This window comes from Triturus cristatus, chromosome 9 (genome assembly GCF_964204655.1).
Source record: "Triturus cristatus chromosome 9, aTriCri1.1, whole genome shotgun sequence".
In the NCBI taxonomy this organism is placed as follows: Eukaryota; Metazoa; Chordata; class Amphibia; order Caudata; family Salamandridae; genus Triturus; species Triturus cristatus.
In genome coordinates this window covers 456099002-456122503 of record NC_140592.1, presented here as the reverse complement: position 1 = coordinate 456122503, position 23502 = coordinate 456099002, and the positions used below count along the sequence as shown (strand labels likewise).

Here is a 23502-nt window from a genome sequence, read left to right as displayed (position 1 = left end):
TTTATTGTTATAAAAGATAAAGTTTGAAAAAAACAATAATAACGTTTTTGGTTGTTCTCTTAACTGCTGTGTGACTCTTTCTTGTTCTTATTACTGTTATTTGATGGAGTCCACCATGGTGTTACATTTTGGGGGACTTATCGCTGGAATACTGGTGATATCTGCAGTTTGCACTAACTTCTGAATAGTGTGTTAGATTTATCTCAACTTTACTTCCGTTAAAATGCTGATAATGAAATGGAGAGTAGCCGTTCCCGTGCAAAAAGACACGAGGTGCACCTTTCCGATTTATTCTAAGTACTAAAATCCTGTATTGAATTGCACTGAGGTATTGGCTGCAGTTACAGTGTACACACAAAATCTATTAAGAAATCTCATTGTATTTATATTGATTGGGAATAGTGCGTCAGGTGCTGGATCTTGATGAGATACACTGCTCAGTTCGTATATTGTTCTGCACACGAAAAAAATCACATCACAACTTTCACACCAATTGCAATGCGAAACAAATTCCGTCAATAAGACACGTTAGCACCAGGGATTTTACACCTGCTTTCTGCTGGTGTTAAGCAGGACAACTACCTGCACCATGAAAGGGAACACAGCCAAGAGCCACACCAGAACACCCACAGGTACCATAGAGTCAATGAGCATGATCCAGGGATTCCCATGAGGGCCAAAAGACTCATCTCAACAACTCCAGGACCGCCAATGCCCCCCAAACCCACATCTTAGTAAGTGTGTCCCTGTGGTCATTGTCTTAGCATGATAGGCACAAACCCTGCAACATCACAGTGTGCTGTCACCTTAGCGTTGGCAGTGAGCCTGGATGTGTAGCTACGCACGCATCCTCCTGCATGCACAACTGGCGTGTGCTGGTCTGGGGTTCACAGGTCAGTGCAGGGGTGTCTCGGACATGTCCGTGTACAGGAAGTGTTGTATGTGTGTCTCTGTGTTCTGGTGTGGCCTGCTACAAGAGCCGCAGCAGTTGATGTTTTAAACTGGCATGCACCACCTCCAAACGGCACTGTGATGTTGTAGTTGGAAAGTAGCATGACATGCGCAAATAGGCATTACAATGGTGTGCTGTATGAGTGCACGAGATACAACAGCGCACCGTACAAAAGTGTGGGGGCTCGTGGGAGGGAGGTGCAGCCGTTTGGCAACATAACACACAGTGAACTCGACCATGTGCCACATGCTGGGCATCTCATCCATGATGACCACGGTCGCAGACATCCCACAACACCAACAACTGGCCTTTGTACACATCCTGTATGAATGCAGCGTGGTTTTCACTTCTATGCTCGTTCAGTGGTGTGATAATGGCGGGTTGTGTGACTTGTGCTTCTTGTTGGTGTGTTTCATTTTGGCCATTGTTAGTCTATATGTGTGTTGTACTTAATTGTGCATGTGTGCCATTCTGCCCATCTCCCCCCCTCCCCCCACCCCCTGCTTCTTCCTCTTCCTAGTGCTGTTGTGTCTATAATTTTGTTGCTGCACACATAAATACATGTAAAGAATAAATTAGAATAGTTCCTTGATTCTTTTAGGTTTCAAAACTTCTCTATTGGTTTCTTTTTAATTTTCCATATGAACCGTTTTTTTAATATTGAACAACACATAGAAGTCAGAAGTGCAACGTATTCTATCAACACACTTTCTAGAACATTCTACAACACGTGCAGGTTAAAAGTTCATCAATTTTTTAAAACTTAACGATATTTTTTTGTAACATTTTCTTGAATATTTAACGACACGTGCAGGTTAAAAGTTGACGATTGTTTTAAGTTCGAACAGTGCCTTTCAAATGCAAGTAGCAGGTGTGGTTGATCTGAGCAAATTTTATCCTTTGATATGTACTCCACGTTGAAACTGCTTTTTCTTAACCAATCATTTAAGATGTCATCAGTGATATCATCAGTGATGTCACTGACCATGTCATGAGTGATGTAATATGTGACGTCATCAGCAGTGCATCGCGTGGGCGCGAGTTATAGTTAGCTGAACTAACTATAACAGGGGAATTTCTAGGGTTTTGTACGAGGGAAATGTCCAGCTAACTATAACGCCCCTGAAACCTTTGGTTTTTTCAGTGAATATATATATATATAAAATATATATATGTCTCTCTTATATGTATGGGTTTCACTTACCTTACCATATACTTACCTTGTGTTGTAAAGGCATGCATGGTAAAGGTATATGCGTTGTAAAGGCATGTATGGTAAAGGTATATGCGTGATAAAGGCATGTGTGGTAAAGGTTTATGCGCTGTAAAGGCATGAATGGTAAAGGTATATGCGTGATACAAGCGTGCGTGAACGTTTATGCGTTGTAAAGGCATGCATGGTAAAGGTTCATGTGTTGTAAAGGAATAAATGGTAAAGGTATATGCGTGATACAGCCATGTGTGGTAAAGTCATGCGTGGTAACGGCATTGCGCGGTAAATATGATTATATTGTCATACATCCCCTTCCTGGCCACAGCCTGCATTCCTGTGCAGAAGTAATCCGTGCAGTTTCAGAGTGACACTCGGATGTGGAGGCCTTTATCGGGTGATGTTGAGCCTGTCAATTAGTTGCAAGGTTGGTCCTTGAGCGAGAAAAGATGTAAACCCAGAACTGAAGTAAATGTGTATCTTATGAGTGAGCAGGAAACAAAACAGGGTAGACCTCATTGACGAGTGTTGCCAAAACAACATTTCCAAGTTTTTTGAATATACGAAGTTCAGGGCTCAGACTTTTATTTTCAGGATTTCACAGAACTTTCGTAGGAGTAAATTGATCCAATCGCAGTTTTTTCATACCTACTACGTGGCTTTTAGGAATCTGTCGCTGACTCAGTTATGTAACTGCTTTCATGGAATGAGTAGAAACAAACAACAGGGTAGTGGCTGGAACCGCGGTGTAAAAGGTCATTGTGAGCCGTGCATTGTTTCCAAAAAACATCGACTTCCATGCTCGTTTCTGACTCCACCTCTTTACTTGTGTTGCCTTTCGCCAAAATGCCAGTCTTGGAACGGATGTTCAGTCAGCGTGAAGCAATGTGCAGGGTGTTGGGCTGTGATTCACTGGGGTTTCCTTCCTCGCCTGGTTCGGCCGTCACCACCTCGTGGTATTTCTGTGGATGCGACCACTGACTTCTCCTGTTTCCTCCTTGACAGGCGCAGAGCAGGAATTGCAGGAAAGATATGAACTCGCCGAAGGAAACCCGCCATCTGTAAGTTACTGGCTGCATTTACTGTGCTTTGTGGCTTATTGATATGCAGTATGGGAAGGTATTTTTTTCTGTTAAACAGTCGGGCGGACATTACATTATGTCAGTTTTGGCAGCTGGTCATTGGTTCGCTTCACCGGGGAAGAGGTGCTGGCATTGTGAACAGATGGGCGGTGGGTTGGGAGTCTCCCTGCTGCTCGACTGGGTAAGAAGAAGGCAAGTGTATCAGATGCAGGTCTTGGCAGGGACTCCAGGAGCAGGGATCTAAGTATATGGGGTGACAAAGGCACCATATTTGAGGTAGAAAGTGGAAATTGGTAGCCAGGCCAAGAAGGGGAATGTTGAAATGAACATTTAAGTGGGATAAGGACAAAAAATGGGAATACTAGGATATAGCATAATTGTACCCACATTTAATCTAATTTGCAGAAAACTAGTAAGCAAAAACATATTCAGCTTGGGGATATCAAAAGCAGCACCTATCACACTCATGCTCCTTGAGTTTCTCAACTTTTGAAGTTTTGTTGTTGTTGTACCTGAATGGAGCCTGTGCCCTCCATGCCTCAGACCGCATTGGGATCTATGACACTTGACTCTAAGTGGAAAACAAAGTGATGCCCACTTCAGGCTCCTACCAAGCGAGCACCTGTTCCAATGAGCTGTGCAAGATCAGAGCACCTTTGAGGGACCAGTGAGTCCTGAGTACCCTTAAGAAATAGGAAGCCTCTTGGTTTCAATCGAATCAGCATCCACCAAGGCCTGTGTCTGCCGCTTTCTGTGTCTGAAATATCACATTTTCATCTGAAACATTACTCTTAAATTGTATTATATACTCATTTATATTATCTAGTAGAGCTCCTTACATTGCTATACATACTGATGTGATTTAGATTTTCAGATTTATTTATTTGTGATCGGTCTTTTAAAAACAAAAACCATTACATCAATGACATTTAAATAGTACTGCCGCATACTTATATAAACACATAAAATCATTAGTAGAATTTTTACACGTTTGGTCTACAGCATACTTCTATACATCAATTATTTAACATTTCATTTAAAATGTAGATTTGGGAGTTCCTGTCTTTGTAACAGTCTATTGCGATCTCCACGGAGTTTCAGCCAATTTCCTTTAAATGCACATTTAAAAGTTTCATCCCCCTGCATACATATGCAAATAGGAAGCCTCTTGGTTTCAATCGAATCAGCATCCACCAAGTTCTGTGTCTGCCACTTTCTGTGTCTGAAATATCACATTTTCATCTGAAACATTACTCTTAAAATGTATTATATCCTCATTTATAATATCTAGTAGAGCTCCTTACATTGCTATACATACTGATGTGATTTTTGATACTGATCCTGACTCATGTTCCTCTGATCCTTTGCTTTTGGATAGTCTATTCATGATTCTTTGCATAAGGTATGTGGTATTTATATATAGCGCAAATCTAGCCAAGAGGCAGCAGGGCTCTGTAAAACAATCATAAAGTTAACCACTGCAAGGAGAGGTAGTTGGGTTGTGGCCTGTTAATGCATTGTGATGAAGTGTTCTTTAAAGAGGTATGTCTTTGACTCTTTCCCAAGTCAGAGCAGCGTTTGGGTGTTCCGGTTTGATACGGGGATGTTGTTTTAGATCCTGTGTATATAAATGGAAAAGTCTGCTGCCTTGCTTTTTTCTGTTTACACTTCTTAATCTGCAGTCTGATGGTTTCCTGGCTGCCAGTGTGCCGAGAACCACCAGGCATGGGAGCTCCTCTTCAAGATAAGTGGTGCTGCAGGTCATGATCGCTTTGTAAATGCCACAGCTGGTTTTGAAAATGGTACAGGCCAGCAGAGTCTTCCATCAGACTAGGGGTGATGTGATCATATTTCTTCAGGCCCTGGATGAGATGCGCTGCAGTATGTTAGATACCTATATGGGGGGATAGTGTGGAGTCTCGGAGGCCATGGAACAAGGCGTTACAACCATACAGATGCAAGACTACAAGGCCTTGAACTGCAGCTCTGAAGTAACTGCCTGGAAGACCGGTTTCACTTTCTTTGGAAGCAAGCCGTCTTTGTGTTTTTTGGCATTGTGTTCCTTGAAGGCGATGTTGACATTCAATTCTCTGTTCATCCATACTCAGGATCTTTAATTGTTGGGCCCTTATACTCAGGTAATTTGGTACAAATTGGGACCTTAGTGTGATATGCAGTTTTTTCAGGTTTAGCAGCTTTTATTCATGATAACCATAAATATTGATATATTTATGTGTTTGACTTTTCATTGTTGCTTTGTAAAGCAGTCTGGTTGTTTCATGATATGCACATACAAGAATATCCTGTTTCTCGAGATGCTACATATTTTGTTTTATAGGTAATTATTTCTTTGGCTAGTTGAGATGACCCCAAAACCCTCTCCACAGCATGCCCCACCCCCTAGCCACCATTTTTGTTGTTTGTCTTGCATTTTTTTATAGCGCAGACTCGACCCGAAGGTATTCGAGGCCTTTACATGAGCACCAATTACGTTACACAAGGACATTATTGTAGGCACGGGGAGACTAAGTTATTTGCCCAGAATCACACCATGTTGAGTCGACGCTGAAACTCAAACCTGGTTCCTCCAGTCCAAAGCCGGCAGCTCTGAACGTTACTCCACAGCTATTCTTTTTTTTCTCCAAAAGCTTATGCAAGTTTACCCTTCCTGCTCTATAGTTCAGTTGCTCAGTCTGAGATTTTCCTGGAAATTTGTTTCTGGGCTTAAGTCATCTTGCTCATGATGGTGCTGGATCAGATGGTGGAAAATCATAGGAATTCCACAGGGCAACTGTTTACATTATGAGTAAACCACAGGTCTCTAGGACTTTTCGCAGTGTTACAGTCACTGACAGGCCCTACGTGCCAGTCTTGTAAAGTCCCAAACTAGCTTATTTTTTAAATGTATTTTTTTAAATGTATGCAGCGCGTGGAGGTGGGGGTAACGCTATGTTACCCCCACCTCCACGTGCTGCATACTTTTTTGAAATGCCTTTCTTCCCTGAAGCTGTTTTGTATTTTAGGAAAAAAACAACATTCAGGGATGCTTGAATGGGGCGTGGTCGCAACCCGAATGCAAACCTGGGACTGGCTTCCATACTGTGGTACGACTCTTTGGTTTTACCACCACGCTTCTGATTGTCTTTCTTTTCTTAGCAGGGTTGTTCTCCTACCACCACATCTCTCTTCTCCATGGCACGCTGTGCGTGTACTTCTTGCCTCTGTTGTTTTTTTATCTCACTCTTGGCACCTGTCACAGTCAGGGCCGGACTGAGAACATAAACCGGCCCTGGCAATCTGCTTGGCCGGCCCCCCTGGGGGGAAAGATGGTGTGCGGCCAAGCTGTTTGCTAGGGCCAGTTTGGGCTGATTTTGTTACAGGGGACAGATATTGCCATCCTCCGGAAACAAAAACGATCCCCCAGGGGTCCAAAACCAGCCCGCTACAGCCAGTCCGGCCCTGGTCACGGTGTGCAATACTGCGGTACTGCTGGGGAAATGATCCTGCAGAGAGAAGAACACAGTATGAAGTCTGAATAACAAGTCAGGCAACCTGTCTATTTTTGAAATTTGAGGAACGTACATTGTGGTACTAAGTTGCTCAGTAGGTGAAATTGAGTTTCAAAACTACCTATCTGAGGAAAGAACACTCCACTTGTCCCCTGTTGTCCCCGTTGCTTTGACTAAAGGGAAAATCGGAAAAGGCAGATATCTTTGAAGTGTAAATGTAATATTTTCTCTGAGTGGACGTATATGATTTTGAAGTTTTTTTTTAAGTATGTGTGTCAGTGGCAGCTTCTCCGCTAAGGCGGAGGACCTTTGCCGCACTGCGCAAAAAGGAAAAATAAAATGACAATAACATTATGTTATTATAATTTTTATTTTTCCTACTGCATGCAGTCAGTGGCCTGTGTGCAGTGTGCGGTGGGGCAGGGCTGGCCAGAGCAGGGGAGGAGTGGTTTGCTCTCCTAAATTACGCATGAACTGTTTGGCTGGCCCTCTTGGGTCGACCAAACAGTTCATGCGCACTTTGCATGTTCCCCACCAGGCTGCATTGCACAGCCTGGTGAGGAACATCCACAGGCTCCCTGTTACTGTTTGAGCGCCGAACCACGGCGCTCAGACCAATCACAACATTGCATTGCAACATTGTGATTGGCCCAGGGGAGCCTGTGTGCCGGGTGCTTCCTGCTGCCGGCCCAAGAAGAAGGAAGAGGACGCAGAGGAGGCAGCGGCCAGCAGTTCCAAGGTGTCTTGTTTTTTGTTAATAAACCCCCACCCGGTAGCAGCCGCTACTGATGGGTGTGGGTATCAGATTATGATGTCACATTGAAGTGGATACGGTGGTGATTTGGTCGGGCATATTGTTCTATAGTGTTAAGACAGGATCCTGTTGACATTGCTATAAAGAAATCAAAGGGTTACCAAAAATGCCTTGGCTAAGAGGGGAATCATAATATCCTCTGCATGCAGTGACTTTGGAAAAACAACAAAGTGACATCTACTCTTCCACCATGATGATGGTGAAGTTGCGTGCTGTCCCCCAGTGGAACATGACCCCATAGCAAAGAGACATTAGATTGCCAGTTGGCAGGGCGAGATAAGAAAAGAGACTATGGAAGTCATCGAGACACTGGTGGTCACCTCTCCTGCTGGCCAGATCAGTGTGTACCCTGGGTTCCACTCCTCTTAATGTTATGTTAAGCAGTTTTAAAGTGCTCGATTATCCAAGGGTGCCTTGCCGCTAGCGGAAAGAACACAGCTGAATGAACCCTATGTTGAATGTAGTTATTAAAAATCCAGGTTTTTTGCATGCTTTCTAAAAGCAAGCAGTGTAATGAGAACCACCCAACATTTTTTAGATCCACACCTGCCTAGGATCACACTGCCTGCACTACTCCCATCAGTATTATGGATGTTTTCTATGACAAGCAAAACGCTAAGTGAGTGCCATGTGTTTTTGACCCCATCAGGCAATTTTTTTTGTTGCACTAAAATAAAAGTTTTTGAATTTAAAAAAAGTAATGGCTGCGACGCATAGGGAGTTTTCTACCTGTCCTTCTGAACCATTCTTAGCACAGACTGGTGCTCCTAAGTGAGGAAACCCATTCATGGTTGCCAAACCCTAAATAGTGCAGCAACTGTCACAGTGACAGGCCACCATGTCAAGGGTTTCCACCAGAAGACTGAGCTGAGGCTCAGCTAGTGGCGTGGGGTGGGTCCAGAGAGGCGGTTGCCCCGGACGCAGTATTTTTAGAGGCATTCTTATTGGTGCAAAATTTTCAAAGAAAAGTGGAAGTATACTTGCCTGCCCCAGGCACTGGCAGCCCACGCTACACCGCTGGCCTCAACCAACATAAATCCAGTGGTTCACCCGCATCTAAATGGAGCGGGGTAACAAGCATTTCTTGGCATTTCTGCTCCCCACCTGTTAAAAAGTATGAACATGATTAGGTTCTATGTTATGCTTGATAATGGCAGTAAAATCTGCTTGTAAGTGATCTCAGGGTTTGTAAATAGATGAAATCACTTACACCAATCACAGAAAAGGTGACTGAAATGGATAGGAACCTTACCCCTTCTAAGCTACTGGCACCCCCCAATTGGAGAACACTCTGCCGATCAATCCACCCGATACCTGGTCATGGGCAGTCCACTGATCAATGCCCAAGAACTGGCTATATGGCAATATGTTAGTGCTCTGTAAACCACATTGATGAGATCACCACGCTATATATTAATACTCTGGTTTCTTTCCACGCAGTTACGCTGCACTCCCAAAAATTAATTTGTTTGACAGTGAAAGCAGCACGGAGATAATTAGTGAAAAGTTTGGAAATAAAAGTTCTAAAGAACAATTTTTCAAAAAAGCTTGCGTTCCAATTTAAAAGTTATTGTTCTCTATTTATTTACTTGTGCATTTATTTGCTTATTTATTTATCATTAATGTAATCATTTCCTTTACTTATTCACTTAATATTTAGGTACATTTTTATATGGCACGGCTGTATCAAGCAGATATTTAGCGTATTTTAAATTTTCAGTAAGAAGTACAATCACAGAGAAAATATTCATAATCTCACTGAAGGTGTAGTGGAAAGCAGTAGTCAGGGTGGGTGGAGTATAAGTGAAAAACATGAAAAACCATCTATTGCAGAGGGAGCCTGATAGCAGCACCTCGCTACACCACCCTAGGGGTGGTGTAGCGAGGTGCAACGAGGAGAAATGTTTTAATTTCTCCTCGTTTTTTCCTCTTTCAATGTGTGCTGCATTCTACAGCACACATTGGAAGAGGAAATCACCTCAATTGATTGTTTTTGTGCAGGAAGGTGCCCTTTCCTGCAAAAAAACGATCTCCCCACAACGCAGACATCTGCGCCGGCACATGGCAGCAGTTTGTGCGCCAGCGCAGGGGGAAGCACAGAGATGCAACATATTGTTGTAAATATGTTGCATTCCTGTGCTTCCAAACTAACGCAGCGCGGCGCAGCAAAATGACTTGTGGCACCGCGCTGCATTAGTTTCTTGTAGATCTGTGCCTAGATATTCAATGAGGCGCACTAGGACCAGGTAATATATATAAGATGCACTGCCAGCAGAAACAAATGAGCTACCAAGAGACAAAAACAACCCTACTAGGAGAGGTAGAGATTGCCTGGTTTGCTTTTGTCTGGAAGTTTAAAAAGGCGTTAGGGTACAGAGCTAGGTGAGCTAAAAAAAAAAACAGTGCTAATCATGGTGGAGACAAAGAATATCTTGACTGTGCTGGTGCCTAGTTTTCTGCCTGTTAATCTGTTTCACATCCAGGTTCCAGTTTTAGAGCACCAGAGTTTGTGGTTCCAAAGAGTCGGTTCTGTCGGACTGGCCTTCAGGGCAATCTGGCAGTGGCAGAAGGGCTATTCTGAGAGGCACTGTGTGGTCCATTGTTTAGCAGTTGGCGGACCTCTTTTATGGTCTGGTAGGCTAGTTTTTAGTGTTGTTGTCCCTGATATTACCACCATACCTTGCAGAACACTTAGGGCCTGATTCACAGAACTAATCTGAGGCAAAATCCTAAACTTACTACTTTTGGTATTCACAGAAGGCACGTACTACTTTTGGTTAAATTTACTACTTTTGGTTAAACTTACTACTTTTTGTATTCACAGAAGGCATTTAGTAGTAGTAAAGTTAGTTTACTACTACTAAATGCCTTCTGTGAATACCAAAAGTAGTAAGTTTAACCTACCCAAAAGTAGTAAGTGCATTCTGTGAATACCAAAAGTAGTAAGTGCCTTCTGTGAATACCAAAAGTAGTAAGTTTAGGATTTTGTCTCAGATTAGTTCTGTGAATCGGGCCCTTATACAGTGAGTCTTTTAAAATTCAAAACTAGACTGCTTTGCAAATGTGGGCCACTTTGTTTGCTATCTGATTCACTACTAGAGGAACTTTTATTTTGCTGCTAGGCCCTTTCCTGTCCCAATCTGATCTTAATTTCTGTTCATAAACACTTGGGTCAATTTTTATGACATTAGTGGGGCAGGGCAGTGCAGAAAGTCAACTTGCTGCACTGCCCCATAGGGACAGGGCAGGAATGTCTCATATTTATCCATTACGACACATTCCTGTCCCTTCCCCATGTGCCATTTTGGCAGCCTAGCGCCTATGCAGGCACCATTGCACCATGTTGCAAGGGAGCCTGTGTTGTAGGCAGGATTGTTTCTTGTGCTGGAAGGGGACCTTCCTGCACAAAAACAATCCTGATAGGCTTTTTCCTCTTTCGGTGTGTGCTGCATCGAGGAGAAAGATATACCTCCTCAATACACCTCTCCCGGAGAGACGTATCTTTTTGGTGAATTCCCAGGTTTACAGTCACGTGGGAAGACCCACCGCAACCCCCATGGAACGCCTCCCTTGCGCAAAGTAAGGCAACACAACAATTTACACTGCGTTGCCTTACTCCAGAATTTTGAAGCCATTCAAAGCCACGCACAGTGGCTTTGCGTGGCTCCATAAATTTGATTTAGAGGTTTGCGTTGTGCTTGTACCATGTTGTGTGGAGAAAGCATGGCGCAAATCTCTCATAAATATGTCCCTTGGTATTATGTCATAGTACTGGCAAGTAACTAGAGGTTTGAGGCATGTGTGGCTGTAGATACACATGCTTTGCGTATTCCTGCCATGTGTTGCTTGATTCGGATGTGTGTAAGTTGTTTACTTTGAAGAAGTCTTTCGAGTCACAAGGTAAAGTGACTCCTCCTCTTAGTAATAGTGCACATGGGCATTGACTCCATTGTTATATTGTTTTGTTTCTGCCACCCGGTTCATACATGTATTACTGCGCTCTGGTTCGAGACCATTTTGGACTCCTTTCAGTTCATTATTCACCCCTTACCCTCGTCGGTATTGTTATCGTATGCGCTTCCAACTTTGCATTTCGAAATCAAGAAAACTATTGATCGTCGGATTGATGCGTATTAATAGCAGCCTTCGGGCCTTGCCCTTTCAGGCCTATCTTCCATCTCTTCAGCTTCGCCTTAAAATGCCCTGCTGATGGAAAGGACGCCTTACCGCTTCTGTCCCAGGTGCCACGTAAAGTACCAGCGAACTGTCCTTCATCAGGTCTGCAACCTGAGCTTGTCTCCCAACCACAAAGAAGAAGACTGCGAGACCTGCTGATCATTTCGACCCAAAAAAACTTTACTGCACTCCAGGGCACATCGTAGGGAGATGCAGCGGAAAAAGGTTGACGATACGCCCAACATTTTTAGACAAAGGATATCGAAGAGGAGGAGGAGGAGGAACTCCGTGAGGCCTCTGTGGCCGAGAAAGAGGCTTTTTCCATAGATAATTCCGACTCCGACCTAGTAGTCAACCTCCAGATGCAGGGCTTTACACTGGGTCAGCGTACTATGAGTACTGACGTCCGCGTGAAAAAAAACATTTGTCTCTGACTGAACATAAGACTCACAAGCTACCATTACCAAAAGGCCATGGTTGGGCACCAAAAAAGGAGTTGGATGCCCCATCTTCAGGCTTTTCACCAAAATTCCATTCAAAGCTCCCTACTTTGGTACCGAGCCAATCATCTTCATCCTTGGCACCGACCACGTCAGCACCAAAATAGAAATCCAGCCTGGTTCCGAAGATTTCCAAATCGGCACACAATCCATATACAGCCTCACACTGGGCGTATTTTGTCCAAAAATGTTCCTGCACCATAAAAACGCCAACTTTCCTTCCAAGAGGCCATTGATCTACCGGTGTCATCCAAAAAAAAGAGGATTATTTAGGCCACCATTCTCTTGCACCCTCTTACACCATCTTCTCCACCTCAGCCACCATTCATTCCTCCACCACCTTCACCCTCTCCCCCTCATTCAGTGGGTCATCCATTAGATATTACTCCTCAAGGGTCATCACATTCATTTCCAGGTGGGCATGGCACAGGGGATGATACTTTTCATCATCACAACCCTCCGTCCTTGGTCGGTCTATGATGTTGACCCTCCTGGTGACACTGATCCTGACCTGTACCTTGCAAAGCCATGTCCTCCTGATGACACCACCTCTTATCAGGAGCTTATTAGCAGTAATGCAACCTACAATCAGGTGCCATTACATAAGGAGCCTATAGAAGAGGATTTCCTTTTTGAAACCTTTTCCACTATACATCGGGTAACGCAATACCTCACTATGCTCAAGGGTATGCTCTGGCATACAGATATTTTTAAAGATCCAGTGCAAACCCGTATTATCAATCCCAGGGAGGATAAAAAATACAAAGCTTCACCATCTGGCCTTATTTATATCAGGGGACAAATTCCACTGACTCTCTTGTTATCTCCTATTCACGTAAAAGGACTAATTCCCAGGCTGCCAGTGAAGCTCCATCTCCTGATAAGGAGAGTAAGCTAATTGAGGCCTCTTGCAAAAGCGAAGCTTTGCAGTCTGCCAATCACTGACATATCGCTAACACCCAGTCCGTCAAAAATTCTTTATTTCAGACTTTAAGACCATAAAAGCTCAGATAAAAAAAAGTACAGCACCATTCCTTAATTTGATTTACCTAATAACACTTGTGTTTCTCGACATACCGATAGCTTGGTAAAGTGCATTCCAGTATCATTTTGCAAACATTCCATTAAAAAATAGAAAATTAAAAGTAGAATAGACAAAAACAAGATACATTGCTAACACCATGGGGTTATTGGCCAGATATGATCGTGCCCACTGTGACGAAATGGAGAAGCTCCTTCAGCACCTCCCAGAGGAGCATAAAAAGAGAGGGCAAGAGCTTGTAGTTGAAGGTAAAACTATTCCTGATACCTCCAGTAGGTATGCCCTTGACTCTGCAGACACTGCTGCAAGGGGCAGTAATACCAGCATTTTGTTGCATCGCCATACCTGGCTGTGTATATCTGGTTTTAAGCCAGAGGTTCAACAAAACTTATTAAATGTCCCTTTTGATAAGGAAGACCATTTTGTCCCACAGGTTGTCCAGGTTCTTGAAAATATGTAGAAAGGCACAGAGGTTGTGAAATCCATGGGTGCATTACAAACCCCAAGTCCTCGTGTCTCTTTTCGTCGCACCTCCTATAGGGCGGGCACAAAGACAACATCCTCAGATGCATCTTCCTCATACCACAGAGGTCAGAGTCACTAATCCTCTCCCAGAGGCTATTATAGGGGCACATACAGAGGCAATAATTCAAGAGGTAGAGACTAAGGTTCTTCCCCACATGGTGCTGCAACCTCCACAAAACATTGACTCTCTTGTTTCTTCCCCCCGATTATTCCACACCTGTCAGTGGCAGATTTCAGCGGTTTCTCCCCACTTGGTGATCCATAACATTGGATCAGTGGTTGTTGGACATTATCCAACATGGTTATTGTCTGAAGCTCATCACCTCAACTCCAAACATTCCACCTTGCATTCGCAGGCCCTCCCTGGAACACCAAACATTACTCAAACAGCAAGTTTAAGCTCTGCCTGTCAAAGGTGCTATAGAACCGGTTCCACTACAACATCATGGGTCAGGAGTATACTTTCTATACTTCCTAATCCTCAAAAAGGGATGGATCTTTACGGCCAATATTAGATCTATGGCCTTGAATCATTACATCCTCTTAAAGCAATTCCACATGGTCACTCTTCAAGATGTGATCCCACTTCAGCAGCAAGGTGACTTTCTCTCAGCCATAGACTTAAAGGACACCAATTTTCACATCCCGATACATCCAGCACATCTTAAATTCCTCATATTTCTGATAGCAGGCAAACATTGTCAATTCAAAGTTCTCCCGTTCGGGGTAACTACTGCACTTCGAGTATTCACCAAATGACTAGCAGTGGTAGCATCACATTTACATAGACAAAACATCCATGTCTTCCCATATCTCGACAACTGGCTTATCAAAGTCCATACTCTTTCACTGTGTCAACAACACACTCAAAGTACCATAAACATGTTACATCAGCTAGCTTTCACCATCAGTTTCTAAAAATCCGATCTCCGACCTTCACAGATTTAGCCGTATCTAGGGCCTATCCTAAACACACAACTCGGGTTAGCCCATCCCAATACATCCAGGATCCAACATTTCCAAACACTAATACCACAGTTCAAATCCAACAAACAATGGGCAGTATGAATTGTCATGGCCTATTAGGAATGATGGCAACATGCATCGCAATAGTCCCGCTTGCACATTTCACATGCGTTCACTGCAGGAATGTTTATCACAATAATGGTCTCAGTCACAGGGTCAGTTAGAGGATCTAGTGTTGATAGACAGCTTCACTCTCCATTCACTGCAGTGGTGGAACACAAGCAACCTGTTGAAAGGACAGCCTTTTATCTACCCTGCTCCCCACATCATTTTGACAACGCAGTGTTGGGTGCTCTCCTACATGATCTCACAGTCCAGGGTCTCCAGGAGACCAAACACCAGAGCCACATCATCTACCTAGAGCTTCAAGCTGTTCACCTAGCATTGCAAGCCTTCCTACCTCACCTAATAGGCATAGGTGTCTTAGTCCAGACGGACAATATGACAACAATGTACTATGTACCAATACCGGGGGGGGGCACTCTTTATAGTTTTCACACCTGTCTCAGAACATTTGGCATTGGGCTTCTTATCACAACATTAATCTCCTAGCGGAACATTTCCCAGGAATGGACAATGATTTTGCTGACCTCGTTTGCAGGATGCAGCAACAAATCCACAGGTGGGAACTCCCCTCCACAGTCCTCCTGTGCTTCCACACATGGGAATTTCCACAGATTGATCTGTTCTTAACCACAGACAACACAAAATGCCTCTATCCAAGGACAATGCTTTATGGATGAATTCGTCAGGGATATTTGCCTATGCTTTTCCACCTCTCCTTCTTCCGTTTCTGGTTCAGAAGCTCAGGCAAACATCCCTCACATCCATACTCGTAGCTCCCACATGGGTCCAACAACCATGGTTCACACCACTACTTGAACTCTCAGTCGTCCCACACGAGTAACTTCTTCACAATCCAGACTTTCTCAATCAGAACCATGGAGGAATCAGGCACCCAAATGCCATGGAACTCAGCCTAGTGATTTGACTCCTGAGGTCATAGAATTCAGTTATCTCAATATCCCTCCAGAATGTATGACCATTTTAAAAGAAACTTGTAAACCTACTACTAGAGCATGCTATGCAGCCAAAGGGAAAATACTGGCCTATTATTGTCACAATAACAGTATCAATCCATTTAATGCTACTGTACAAAACATTGTCTGTTACCTTCTACATTTACTACTCTCTGGCCTTGTGTTCACTTCCATAAGATTACATCTTGCTGCAGTGGCCACCTGTCTACAAAATAGTCAACACTTATCTTTGTTTAAAGTATCAGTCATCAAAGATTTTATGGAAGGCATTTAGAGAGTGATTGCACCTCAAGTTCCACCCACACCTACATGGAATCTTAATATCATTCCCACAAGACTTATGGGTCCACCATTTGAGCCACTTCATTATTGTGCCCTCCAATTTCTATCTTGGAAGGTCGCTTTTTTAATTGCCATCAATTCACTTAGACTTGGGGGTGAGTTCCAGGCTCTAACCCTTCTTCCAACTACACAGAGATAGGGTAGTTCTCTGTACCAACCCAAAATTCCTTCCAAAGGTTGTCTCTCCTTTCCACCTTAACCATTCCGTTGAGTTACTTGTGTTCTTTCCTCAACCTGATTCAGTTGCTGAAAGGGCTCTTCATACATTAGATGTTAAAAGGACTCTAGTGTATTACATTGACAGAACTTAAGACTTTGGTCAAACTAAACAACTATTTGTTGCTTTTTCTTCCCCTATATACAGGAAAGCCCATATCCAAAAAGGCATTGCCTGATGGATAATTAAATGCATTCAAACATGTTGCATCAAAGCCAAAAGGACTTTGCCCACACCTCCTAAAGTACACTCTACTAGCAAAATAGGGGCTTCCATGTCTTTCCTAGGCAATATCCTACTGGCTGATATATGTGTAGCAGTTACATGGTGTACACCACTCACTTTCACTAAACATTATTGTGTGGATGTTCTAGATCGCCAACAAGCTAATGTAGGTCAGGCCGTGCTACATACACTCTTTCAAACAACTGCAACACCCACAGGTTAGTCACCGCTTTTGGAGGGCACTGCTTTACGGTATATGCAAAGTATGTGTATCTACAACCACACATGCCTCGAACATATTATGTTACTTATCCTGTAAACATCTGTTCTTGGCATTTAGTGCTGTATATTCACATGCGTCCACCCTCTTCCCCATACACCTGTGGCAGTTGCAGTTCCTGTTTTACCTTTGCATACGCATGGACCTCTCTTTACTGACACTTTCCTATACTCCGTTCTCACCCGTCTGAGAGAAAACAATCTAAGAATGGAGTCAATGCCCATGCAAACTATTGCCAAGAATAGGAGTTACTTTACCTTGTGATTCGGAATACTTCTTCGAAGACAAACAACTTGCACACATCCGGACCCAACACTAGATGGCAGGACTATGCAAAGCATGTGAATCTACAGCACTACATGCCAAGAATAGATGCTTACAGGGTAAGTAACATAATCCTTTCTTTGTGTCATTGTTTCATGTTTATTCTTCCTGCAGTGTCCCATGATCACAGGAATTTGTTTTCATATTTGTTGGTGCTATCTGGGGCCATGTCTATTCCCATTTAATTGGACAATATAACTATTGCTTCTGATATGCAGGGTCAGGCTAGGACAGAAAATAGGCCAGGACACCAAAATAAAAGTGGCCACTGATAGTGAATTGAATAGCTAAAAAATGTGCCCAGGTTTGCAAATTCGAGCAGTTTTGAGATTGCAAAGATGCGCTGTATAAGTGTTTTGCAAGGTATAGAAGACTGCATGAATTTTAGATTGTTGCAGGCAATGCTTGTTTTAATATCAGGGAAATCAACAGTAAAAATCAGCCCAACAGACCATGGAACATGCCCACAAAAAGCTTTCAAACTGACCCGCTCACTGACCTGTCAATTTAGCGGTCGAGCACTGCCTGATTTTCCTATATGCCAGTGCAACCCCGAACGTGGAACTTTGGAAGGGAAGGAAGGTTGCAAGGTTAGCAAGCTATTGCTGATGAGTCCTTGATCTGTGGAGCTCACTATGAGAGTTCTCAATGAAGAACTTACCTAATTTACCTCTCAGTGGCCAGAGGCTCATTTTATCAGTGGTGACGAGTTGGGGACAAGCTTGTGACCACCAACCATTGTGAAGGAAGATTGCAGCATAAGTTCTCATAGGAATCCAGTTGAGGTGAGGTTTGCTGCCACCACTGCTGATGAGTCAAGCACCATCTAAGGACACTTAAACTGAATTGTTAGACTTCATTCACTGTCACAGCGGACTTAATTTCTTTTTTTAAACTCTTTTTATTAACATTGCTCAAAAGACCATACTTTACAGGAATCACTTGCATGGGTACACAGTGAGGTTGATACAGTACATCAATAATACTATTCACAAGGGAACAGGAGACTTGAAAACATGAAAAGGTTTCTACGGGTAGACCTGCATACCATGATAAATTTCTGTAGCAAGTGTCTTGGCCCAGGTCTTCTCTACCAACCGCCACCCTGCCCTATTTCGGCTGCTGCCTGTGCTTCTTCCCCGCACACCCCTCTCTATCTTTGCCAGGGCAGCGGACTTAATGTCTAATCATTGCTTTTATCAGTGAAGAGACCATAGTGTTACAAGCTACCAAGCAAATAAGCATGTTAGGCAGTCAGCCACTGATGTTCTGCACATACATCGGTATCCATACCTGGCTTACAAGGCATCTTTCTGCGGGTTGAGACGTACAGCACCATCTTGTGTCCCCAGTAACATTTAAACTGCAGTATGATGTTTAACGCCCTTGAGTATTGGAATGGGCCACACCAAGAATGATAGAATTGAACAGCACACAACCTTTATTGGTGAGAATCAAATACCACAAACATCAGGTAACAGTGACAGTTGGTTTATTGCACTCCGAATAACTATTGTAGTTGCATGTAGGAAGGTAGCACACCAAGAAAGTTATGGAAGTTTGGAACAAGGGCCAGTTTTACATGCAGCAATATTAAAACCTGAACCAAGAGAGCAAACATTACCAGTCACCAATGAGTTTAGTAACTTTTCATGAGACTCTAGTGGCTAATGTTATTGTTTTAATTTACTGTAATAAACAAAGTTGCGTATAGAATCCGTAGTACCACCACCCATGTTACAGCAATCTCCAGGAAAAGCATTAATAGGATGGAAGGACTGGAAAGATGCCTTTGAGACTTATCTTCAATCTGTAGGGAGGATGTTTTTGTTCTAACTGTAAAGTTGGTTAAGGCACACTTTGGTTGTGGAAGGAAGGAAAGAACTGACATGGTTACCCAGAAATATTTATCTGGAGCACAAAGATGTTGAATATGAAATAGCCAATTTAAGCACTAGAGAACAATTATAAGGCAAGTGTTTTTGTTTTTGTTTTGTAAAACATTTTTTATTGAGAAATAAACATCAGCAATACAATGACATTTCAGAGGAAGTAGTACCTTAGGCTTCATGGGAGCAGTAGATAAATCACAATATACAGAATAATATGTGGAAGGTCTAGGGTGAAGGGGGATCTTTGGCAATGGGAGTAAGGGGAGGTTGACATATATATCTCCTCGGTAGTAGTTCCACAAGCCCCAAACACGAGACCATTTTTTGGGACATCCGCGGGCCACATATACAGTTTTTTCTCGAAACATTGCCCAATCCAAGTCTTTTTCCCGGTCTCGCACTATAGGAGGGAGCGGTGCCCCCCATCGCTGGGCGAAGTTTCTCTTGGCTAGCATTAGTCCCAACGTGACCTATTGTATCAAGCAGACATTCAAATCTGTAGGCTCCCAGAGGTTTAATAGACACCTGCGGGCTTCCATACGGAGTTGCATGGACAAGACAGTATTTATGATATCATGGATGCTACGCCAATAGGGTTGGATCAGCTCACATTCCCCGACTATATGAAGGAAGGTTCCCAGTTGGCCACATCGTCGTCTACAGTCTCCCTCGTCTGCCCTCTCCATCCGCACCATTTGAGGCTCCGTTATGTATACCCTGTGTAGGAATTTTAGTTGGACAAGTCAGAGACGAGCTGGTATCGCCATCACTCTGGGAGAGGAGACAGCTTCCTGCCATTCCTCACCGTCCATCTCAATGCCGTCCCTAGTCCACTTCTCTCGGAGGGCCTGGAGAGGATCCGAAAGGTTGTTAACCAGCTTTTTGTATATCAGTGAAATGGTACTGTCAGGAATATGGCCGTCAAGTATTCTATCTTGTAGCGGGGATGATTCCGATAGTGTGATCCCGGGCTGTAGTTGAGTGCGTAATGCGTGTCTGACCTGCGTGTAGCGGAAGCGTTCCGAGTCGGCCAGCTTATACTGTTGCTGCAATGCGGCAAATGATTTAATATCCGTTTTGTCCCACAGATCGCCAATATGGGAAATACCTATGAGGTCCCATTTGTCAAACCCCTTACACATCCACAAGCTACCCAATTGTTCGGAATCCCATAATGGCGTTGCGAGTGTTAGCTTACGCCCCCAACCCAGGCATTTAGTGGCCGCATGCCATACATGTACTGTGTGTTTAGTGGGGCCCGTAAGTATGTAGGGTCTGGGCCTAGAGTAGAGGGCTCTATTAATGTTCCCCCGGAGAGGAGCCATCTATCCATACTATAACATGGGTCTCCCGGCTGGACATATGTGCAGTGGTTAATGGAGGACAGATGAGCCGCCCAGTAGTACAATTTGATATTGGGAAGACTGATGCCCCCGTCGTACCAGTTCAGGGAAAGCTTACTGAGAGTGATACGTGGTTTGCCATTCCACAATAGGTCCCTTTGGAGGCTCTCTATTTCTCTAAAATAGGACGCGGGTATCGGATCTAAGGAGTTCTGGAGGACATACAAGAACCGGGGTAAAGACATCATTTTAAAGAGGGCAGCCTTCCCTAGCAAGGAAAGGGGGAGCGATCTCCATCTGTCAATATCTTTACGCAGTCTGAGCAAGGTTATGAGATTAATGAGTTATGAGAATAATGGAGGGAGGGGTCTAATGAGAGGAAGATACCCAGATATTTAAAGCCTTCTGTACATATCTATATAGGACACCCCCGAGGGGTGATCGGCGGATCACCCGCCACGACGAATAGGAGGGACTTGCTCCAGTTTATGGAATAACCGGAGTATCTACCAAAGATCTCAAGGATATCTTAAACCACGATCAGGGATCTTCTCAGAGAGGTCAAATAAAGGAGAATGTCGTCAGCGTAAAGGGAAATACGATCCTCCCATTCCGGAGACATAAGGCAAGTGTTAATGTAGTAGTGGAAAGACAGATTTTTCTCCAGGGTGCAATTGCCAGGAGATACAGAAGAGCAGTATCTGTCGGTTCTTAGAACACTCATAGGGGCATATTTACAAGCCCCTAACGCCACCGGGCCGTCACCTCTTTAGACACTCTGGTGGCGTTGCGCCATCCCCCATATTTACAAGGTGGTGCTAAGCCACTTAATGTGGCTTAATGCCACCTTGTAAATATGGCCCTTTTCGTGGCTGCAGCAAAGGGGTGTGCAATGGGTGTTGCTATGGGAGTTCCACTGCAACAACAACTGTTTTTTGATGCTTCCCCAGATTTACAAGGCTGGGCCAGCGCCAAAAACTAAGGCCAGGTAATACCTGGTCTTGGGATGGTGATACGAAGAGAAATTATTATTTTATCCTTGTTTTTTGATCTTTCTGGAAAGTGCAAATTGCCATTATTGATTGTTTATGTGCAGGAAGGTGTCCCTTCCTGCACATAAACAATCGCCCCTGCAGCGCAGGCCCCCTTGCAACATGGTGGCAGGGTGCTTACACTGATGGTAGGTAGCTTTTTAGCACCGGCACTAGGGGATACACAGGGGTGTGCCGAATTTTCATAAATACGGTACGTCCCTGCGTTTTGAAAATGTCAGAGCGCGGCGTTGCCAAATTTGTTGTAACACAGCGCTCTGGCATTTTTTTGTAATTATCCCCAGTAGTCTCCTGCCAGTTTAGGGATCTCCATGAAGATATAATAACATATCAACTTGTCAATTGTTTAAACAACATTTAGTTTCAAGAAAAATATATTTATTTAAATATGAAATGCTCATTAGGACATTTGACGAAAAGGATTGAAAGCACATGTATGCATGCCAGAGAGTTAAATCCTAAAGACAAAACCAAATATGTAGGAGGAAGCAGGAGCACTAATTTAGTAAATCCAATAGGAACAGAGATCGGGTATAAAGCATACAAAGACAATGGGGATACAACAAAACACAGACAATAAGACAAATGATTTCCTCAGTGGAAATATGAAACGTCTTGCATCTTCAACTGGTTGTCCTGCTGTCAAGTTCAGATTACATATGGGATAAAATACTATGTGCCATATAGTATAAGGATATTGCAAGTCACAGAGATGTTCCAAGATGGTATAGACTATAGAGGAATAAGGCCGAAGGTCAAGTTTCTTTATAAGGTCATGGAACTCTGAGGTGACTTGTAATATTCTTCCAATGTAGGACAGAGGGTATTTTGTTGCTTATAATACATGGTCACACCATCACCCTGCCCACCAACAGCTTAAATCTTTAGTGTCTGGCTCTTTCATGTTTGTTGCAGACACAAACAATAAAAGCAGAATCTGGATTGTGAATTTAAACTTACAAGTTAGTAATTTTTGCCAAAAGATATTGGGATCCGTTTCATGTAAATCAGATTAAAAATGTTGGTGAAACATGCAGATACTCTAACTTTCTTGCAATGAACTACAATGTGGGGAAAAATAAACACCTTCCAATAAATATCTCCTTTCTGCAAAATGATTTTTATTACAGGAAAACATATCAAAAAAAGAAAATTGAGTTCCATCTTTTCGTTCTTTAAATTGCTGCTGCAATTATGCCCTGTGACCCTTGCTGCCGGCAGTCATGACATTGTGATGTCAGCACTCAACTATACAAACTTATTACAATTGAGCGGCTATCTCATTTCTTTATTACAGATTAGTATTTAAAGATAAATTACAGGCGACTAGCAAGGACATTATAGACAATCTCTTATACAAGAATTGCAGGCTCCTGTATATTATATAAAAGTAAATAATTCGTTGGTCATTTTTCAACTGTATGTAAAAAATTGAGAACACTGTGAACACATGGCACAAAGTGATGTAACAATAGCATCTTTCATTCTTACACAAGTACTAAGAACCATCGCCCCCACACTAATTGTTGGAGGGTGGTAGCAAATCATGCCATCCTGATTCATTTTCAGGATTCAAATCCGCCATGATATGACTGGAACGACATCATGTAACATTAGGGCAGATGATGACGCTGCAAGCAATAACTGCACATGGCATTGGACATAATTCACCAGAAATGACAGTTTGGGGTTTGATGCAGATGGAACAAGAGGAATAAATGACAAAGGTATGCATCTAGAGCACTCTGCGGTGGCAAGCTCGTCACCACAAATATATCAGTGCAGTCCTGTGATTTCAGTTAGATATTTCCCGACCATTGGGAGTAGGAATGCTCGGTAGGAACCAATATCACACATGCTGATTTTCTTTTGTTGTAAATAAAATCCCTTTTTAGGTCGAGCCTAGAGCAGCGCATGTGCTGCTGCTCGACTTTTAGTAAGGGGCTTTTCA

At 43.2% G+C, this 23502-nt stretch overlaps 1 protein-coding gene across 2 annotated transcripts in view; it reads left to right on the top strand.

Annotated features, from left to right (window-relative positions):
- PRX (periaxin) overlaps positions 1-23502 on the top strand; it is a 293671-nt gene that overhangs the window by 191741 nt on the left and 78428 nt on the right. For both annotated transcript variants that reach the window (XM_085625368.1, XM_085625369.1), the window contains exon 2: positions 3168-3223. The gene's annotated coding sequence lies outside the window, so the exon portion shown is untranslated. The remainder of the gene's footprint in view (positions 1-3167; positions 3224-23502) is intronic.